Below are 7,719 nucleotides of genomic sequence, written 5' to 3'. Positions count from 1 at the left end.
AAGCTTCTTCCCGCGAGAATTATATGCTTCAGTTAATGACTGATGCCAGTTTGGACATGACAGGTCTATTTTCCGCTCGTAACCATATTGGATATCGTTCTTCACCATTCGTTCCGTGATTTTTTGTTTGATGTATCAGGCTCGTTTCTGGATGCTGCTACCGAAGACCAACGTGTGGAAGCTCGAACCACTGTTTTGCTGAGACTGGCTGCGCAACATGGGTCTAATTTTTGGGTTACTCCTGAGCGCACCCGCCAAATCGTCAGATTTCAAGATCGCGCGGCTCAGGTCCGCGATTTCCTTGACTTTTGTGCGAAGACCCTGTCTATGGTTTATAGCTCCATGTTTCCTCGGAACGTTCAACCACAAACTCTTCCCGAGTTAATGGGGAAATTTAAGGATGCCCACAAGATCCATGATTTTGTCAGAGCTCAACTGGTAGCTGGCGACAGATTTGCCCTTATCATGCTTCAGATCTGCCACTCAAAGCTTGATCTGACTCAGGTTGTTGCGAAAGTTCATGAGAAGGTAAGGCGCCGAAGAGTTGGTGTCGACCGAATTAACACGAAGGTTTCTCCTATAGCCGAAGAAATGATTGAAGACCTTCTTCGGATGGATGCCGACTTTTTTTGCAGATGGTCATTATGCTGATTTTCTTGGCGCTGCTCCTGAAGAAAACAGAATTACCCTTGATGACATATTGAATCATGACTAATTATTTTCCTTTGGTAGATAACTCTTCTTTGTAACCCATGATTGTGATTATATTGTGAAGCAATCATCATATTTCTATATTTGTCTAGCCCCCGAGTGTTTCGGTGGCTATTTACTGTATTTGTGTATTGCGAGGTTTTGAACCAAGGCATTTATTCAATATGTAGTTTTGGCGAATATCAGCCCCCGAGCTTCTTTGTTGAGTACTATTTTGTATTTTTATTGACTCACGAGGTATTTTAATACCAAGGCAAGGCTTTTCTTTTTTCGAGGAACTATATTGAAATTCGTCGGGTCGGAGACTTTGAGCATGTCGATAAAGAAAAGTTATATTGACACTATCTTTATTATATTGCAGCACCGCGAGCCCGCCTCATTAAAAACCTTTCCCGGCCCCACTCGGTGCCCCGAAAAAGGAAAAGAGTGCGTCTGAAAACTCGCGGGTGTTTCAGTACATTGAAGTTTTACAAGGACTATATTTCAGCTCTAGGCGTAGAACCGCCTGAGTTGCGCCACGTTCCAGGGGTTTTGCTCCTCCACCCCTGTCTTCTTGTCCTTTATCCTGTATGCTCCTCCTCCGATTACTTCCGTGACAATGTAAGGGCCTAGCCATGGTGACTCGAGTTTTTCATGACTTTTTTGCGTGAGCCGAAGAACTAGGTCTCCCACCTGGAAGGATCTTGGCCGCAAGCGTCGACTGTGGTAATTTTTCAAGTCCTGTTGGTACTTGGTTACCCGAGACAGTACTTCGTCTCTAGCTTCGTCAAGTGCATCGACATCATCTTCTAGCGCTTTTCTCGACGCCTCGTCATCATATTCCACGACTCGTGGAGAGTTATGCTCTATCTCGATTGGTAGTACTGCTTCTGCTCCATGAACCAAGAAGAACGGAGTTTCTTGCGTTGCTGTGTTTGGTGTTGTTCGTATGCTCCATAATACACTGGGCAGCTCCTCTGGCCAGGTGTGTCGAGCTTTCTCCAGTGGTGCTAATAAGCGTTTCTTAATGCCGTTGCAGATGATTCCATTAGCTTTCTCGACTTGGCCGTTGGTCTGCGGGTGCGCAACTGACGCAAAGTGTAACTTGATACCCACTTCTTCGCAATAATCTTTGAACTCGTGGGATGTGAAGTTACTGCCATTGTCTGTGACGATGCTGTGGGGCACTCCAAATCTGAAGACGAGGCCTTTTATGAATTTTACTGCGGATGCTCCGTCTGGTGAATTTATCGGCTTCGCTTCTATCCACTTTGTATAAATTTGTCGACAGCTACTAGCATGTACTCCTTTCCTCCTGGCCAGGATTTGTGTAACTTGCCCACCATATCAAGTCCCCATTGGGCAAAGGGCCACGACAATGGTATTGGTGTAAGTTCTGCTGCTGGAGAGTGAGGTTTTGCGGCAAACCTTTGACACGCGTCGCAAGTTCTTACTATTTCCTTGGCGTCCTCGATTGCTGTCAACCAGTAGAATCCTGCCCGAAAAACCTTGGCTGCAATAGCTCGACTACTTGCGTGGTGGCCACATATTCCTTCGTGTACATCCTTCAGAATTATTCTTCCTTCTTCGGGTGTGACACACCTTTGCAGGACGCCTGAAATACTTCGCTTGTACAATTCTCCTTTGATCACCGTGAAAGCTTTGGAGCGTCGAATTACTCGCCTTGCCTCAACTGGATCATCGGGTATTTCTTTCCTGAGGATGTATGATATGTACGTCTGCATCCATGGTATCTGTATCACCATGACCAGGTCCTGATCTTCTTCTTCTTCCTCTTGCTCTTCCTTGGTAGCCCCCGAGGGTTTCTTCTCCTTCTTTTTTGATTTTGTCGATTTTGTAGATCTCTCTGTTATCTCTTCCCAAAATACACCTGGCGGAACTGCAAGGCATTGCGACCCGATGTTTGCAAGAACATCGGCTTCGTCGTTGCTCAATCTGCTAATATGATTTACTTCGCATCCATCGAACAACTTCTCGAGCTCGTTGTACACCTCCTTGTATGCCATCATGCTACCATTGACTGCGTCACATTGGTTCATAACTTGCTGAGCCACCAATTGTGAGTCGCCAAAGATTTTTAGTCGAGTTGCACCGCAAGCTTTCGCCATCTTCATCCCGTGTATGAGAGCTTCATATTCTGCTTCATTATTGGATGCGTTAGGGAACGTCATCCGAAGGACATATTTCAACTTGTCGCCTTCAGGTGATATAAGTACTACTCCTGCGCCAGCTCCTTCTAGTCTCTTGGACCCATCAAAGTTCATGGTCCAGGTTCTCGACAAGTCTGGTGGTCCTGTATTTTGCAGCTCCATCCACTCTGCGATGAAGTCCGGTAGAACTTGCGACTTGATTGCTTTTCTTTTTTCATACGTGATGTCCCGAGGGGAAAGTTCTATTCCCCAAAGGGAGACACGACACGTAGCTTCTGGATTGTTTAGTATATTTGACAAGGGAGCTTCATTGACCACTATGATCGGGTGTGCCGAAAAATAGTGGCGCAATTTTCGTGCTGTTGTGAACACTCCATATGCTAGCTTTTGGTACTGAGGGTACCTTTGTTTTGAGGGCGATAAAACTTCGCTGATGAAGTATACTGGCCTCTGCACTCCGTGGAGTTTTCCTTCTTCTTCTCTTTCGACAACTAGGACTGTGCTTACTACCTGGGGTGTGGCCGCAATATACAGTAACAAAGGCTCCTTCTCTTTTGGCGCCACCAAGATGGGGGGTGTCGAGATTTTGCGTTTGAGGTCCTCAAAAGCTCTGTCCGCTTCTTCGTTCCACTGGAATTTATCTCCTTGTTTTATGAGGGCGTAAAATGGTAGCGCTTTTTCCCCTAGTCTGGCGATGAATCTGCTCAAGGCTGCGACTCGCCCAGTTAACTGCTGTATTTCTTTCAACTTTGTTGGCTTCCTCATTGTTACGATAGCTTGTATTTTATCGGGATTTGCTTCAATCCCTCTTGCTGAAACTAGAAACCCCAGAAGTTCTCCTGCTGGGACGCCGAAAGAACACTTCGTCGGGTTCAGTTTGAGGCAGAACTTGTCAAGGTTGTCGAAGGTTTCCTTGAGATCCTCGATCAGCGTTGCCCCTTTTTTTGATGTTATGACGACATCATCGATGTATACTTGCACGTTTTTTTCCAATCTGTGTCGCCAAACACTTCTGCATCATCCTCTGATATGTTGCTCCCGCATTTTTCAGACCAAAGGGCATTGTTCTGTAGCAAAACACGCCGTATGGTGTAATAAACGCGGTCTTTACTTCATCTTCTTCTTTCAATCTGATCTGGTTATAACCAGAGTATGCGTCCAGGAAGGAAAGACGTTCGCATCCAGCCGTGGAGTCGATAATTTGATCGATCCTTGGGAGGGGAAAGTGATCCTTTGGACAATGTTTATTGAGACACGTAAAGTCGACGCACATGCGAAGGACTGTCGTGTGTTTCTTCGGCACCATCACTGGGTTAGCTACCCATGTGGCTTCTGTAGATATCTCTTTGATAAAACTAGCATCCTTAAGTCGATTTATTTCTGATAACATAGCTTTGCGGTTTGGTTCCGAAAAACGCCGCAAGGGTTGTTTGATTGGTCTCGCGAGAGGATCTAAGTTGAGGTGGTGCTCGGCAAGTTCCCTGGGTACTCCTGGCATGTCAGCTGGACACCATGCGAAGATTTTCCAGTGCTCACGGAGGAACTTGACGAGCGCGCTTTCCTATGCGATATCCATATTTGTTGCAATGGACGTCGTCTTTTTCGGGTCTGTCGGGTGAATCTGCACCTCCTTAGAATTTTTCTCGGTATTGAAAGTTGATTCTTTATTTGGCCTTCCAACGTCTGGCAGCACGTCGTAATCAGTCATGCTTTTTGACGCCAAATACTCAGCTTGCATCCCGAAAGTTTCTGATAGCCGATGAAAATCATTGTCGCACTTATCGGCTAAGGCGAAGCTTCTTTTGACTGTGATTGGTCCCTTTGGTCCAGGCAATCTCCACAACAGGTATGTATAGTGTGGTACCGCCATAAATCTAGCATATGCTGGTCGTCCCAACAAAGCGTGGTATTGCGACGGAAAATCCACGACTTCAAATTCCAGCCTCTCGATTCTATAATTTTCTCGGGTTCCAAACTGAACGTCGAGATTGATTTTCCCCAATGGATAACTTGGTTTCTCTGGTGTGATGCCATGGAACCTTGTGTCTGTTGGCTTCAAGTTTGCTAAGGATATGTTCATCTTCCTCAATGTATCTGCATACATAAGGTTTAGGCTGCTGCCGCCGTCTATGAACACTCGAGAGACATCAAATCCCGCGATAACTGCTTTGGCGAGAATAAGTCTTGACTGCCCTGTCGAGGAACTTGCTGCGGATGATCTGCTATGGTGAAGCCAATATCTTGTCCTGACCAATTAAGATACTCAACTGTTGGTGGAGGCATTTTTTCTGCCATAAACACCTGTCGTGAGATTACTTTCTGAGCTCTATTGGACGGCCTTCCCTTCTGAATCATCGACACCGCTCCGTTGGAGTTAGGATCAACATAAGGTGGTGGTGGAGGTGCTGCCGCTATTCTGAGCTGATGCCGATTGTCGTCTGTAATCGCGGGAGGAGGCGGCAAGTGAATCTCGCTCCTGGGTTCTCGAGGATTTCTCTGTGTTGCCCGCGCATTAGCGTGCTCTGCATACCTTAGCATTGCCTGAAAATTTCGACAGTCTTTCTGCAGGTGCCCTGACTGTCTTTTACCGTTGCTGTCGAGGAAAAAGTGCATTTGACACGGCCCATTCATCATCTCTTCAGGGGACACGAAAGGCCTTGGGAACCTAGGCCCGTTATTTTGCCTGTTGTTGCGAGAATCATCCCTGTTATCACCTCGCTGTTCACTGCTTCTCTGATAATCATCTCTGTTGTTTCCTCCTGTGTTTGCCCGAAAACCTGCCGAAATTTGCCCTGGAGCGTCATAGTTCGGGTACTGCCGAGGAAATCGTCGCCTCGGTTGATAGTTTCGACCACGGTCCTCCTCTCGGCGACTGTGCCGTTTGTTGTGGACAGCGTCTTCTCCATCTGCCCATCTGTTTGCTATCTCCATTAACGCGGATACCGTCTTTGGATTGGTCCTTCCCAAGTCCTCGACAAAATCTCCACGCCCGATTCCTGCGACAAACGCATCTATTGCTCTCTCGTCGATATATTTTCTGCCGAGTTTTTGATGATATTCCACCTTTGGATGTACTTTCTCATTGGCTCATCTCGGCTTTTGTCGACATGCTCTCAACTCCTCTAACGACGCAGGTTTTTGCACGTGGATCTGAAGTTCTTGACGAACACGTCCTCGAAACTTTCCCAGCTGTCGATAGAACCTGGAGTGAGTTTCTTTATCCAAGATCGTGCGGCTCCACTCAAATGCACCTGGATGCTTTGCATAGCTGTTGCCCTGGTTCCTCCCGTGAGCTTCACTGTCTCGAGATAATCAACTAGCCAATCCTCTGGATCTTGAAGGCCGTCGAACTTCTTGAAGTTGTCGGGTAACTTGAATCCTGAGGGGACTCGAGTTTTTCGGACTCTCCTCGTGAAGCATGGCAAGCCGCACATATCTTCGTCGTTAAGCTCCGGAGATTGCCGATGATCCCTTCTGCTTTGCCGCGCTCCGTCGACCCTTGCTTGTGCTCGCCGTGTCTCTTGCTCCACTTGGTCCTTCAAAGTGCCGCCGTTGCTGCCGCAGTCGTGGACTATTTTGCCTTGCCGCTCCTTCGGGAGGCGTTGATACAAACGCTGTCCCCATAGCTCCAACTCCTGCTACCGCCATATTGTATAGTGTTTCCCTTGGATCACCTGGAGGTGGTTTAGATGCAAGGATAAAAGCATGTGTCGCCATATACCCAGCCTCTGGTGTCTTAGGGATGATATTTCCTCTTGTATCTATCGACATAAAGGACATGTCGAGGTTTTGGACCAAGTGCTCTCTTTCTGCTTCGGGTATATGTTGCAACCTTGATCTTGCTCTGTTCCGCGCCTCCCTGTGGCTATCACCCGAAGTTCTAGATTGTCGGCTTAGATCTGCCCTTCTCTCGCTAGATGCGTAAGCTGCCTCCTTTCTTCTCGTTTAACTCACCGTCTGCTTTTCCAATTCTCTTGCAGCTCGTGCGAGCCTATATTGATATGCTTGCAATTCCTCTGGTGTGGCTGTGGTGGCCATTGGTTCTGAACCGTTCATAGCTCTCGCGGCTCTATCCCACGCTGCTTGCGAAAGTTGAACTCTGTCTCGCGGCTGTGGCCCAACATATTTGTTGCCCAGGCCTTGTCGCAGATTGGAGGGATCGACGTATGGATTTCCCAGATCGTCGAAAGCCTCAGATGTTTCCTCTTGATCCTCAATGGCATAGATCTGATGATATTTTGTATTCAGATCTATGTTGGGTTTGGTGACATCATCGTTGAGATTGATGAAGACCTTGCCCACTGTGATAGATTTGTCGATGAAGTCGTAACTGTCGACATCGCTTGAGCCATCGCTTATATATGAGTCCGCAGATGACTCAAACGACATGTCGTTGAAGATCTTGGCGAGTTTCTCTCTTGCTCTGGTGCTGACGTAGCGTGTCGACGAAGTTTCTTCTTCTCCTGACTCGGTTGACGATGTATAGCTTGAAAAATCGGAATCGACCGCCGACGATCCCGACGAAATCGGAATTTCGACACGATACGATCCTTCCTTCTCGACGCGAAAGTGAAACCTTCCGAACGTCATCTCCATGGGCTCCGCCAGATACGCATATGCATCCAAACGGGAGGGTGGGTGAGGAACAAAATCGACAGGACCAGCAGCGATCTGTTTACCTCGATCCATTGCGCTGCTTGCGGTTGACGATGTCGAAGATCTTGAACGTGCCATCGAGATCAGATCCTTACGCCTCTAGTTCCCACAGACGGCGCCAATTGATAAGGTATCAACTTGTCAATGCCTATGGATTGTAGGCTAGGGTTTAGTTGGAAGTAGAGGGCAAGTAGATCTCGAA

Source organism: Lolium perenne, chromosome 1 (assembly GCF_019359855.2).
Source record: "Lolium perenne isolate Kyuss_39 chromosome 1, Kyuss_2.0, whole genome shotgun sequence".
Lineage (NCBI taxonomy): Eukaryota > Viridiplantae > Streptophyta > Magnoliopsida > Poales > Poaceae > Lolium > Lolium perenne.
This window is presented reverse-complemented; position numbering follows the sequence as displayed.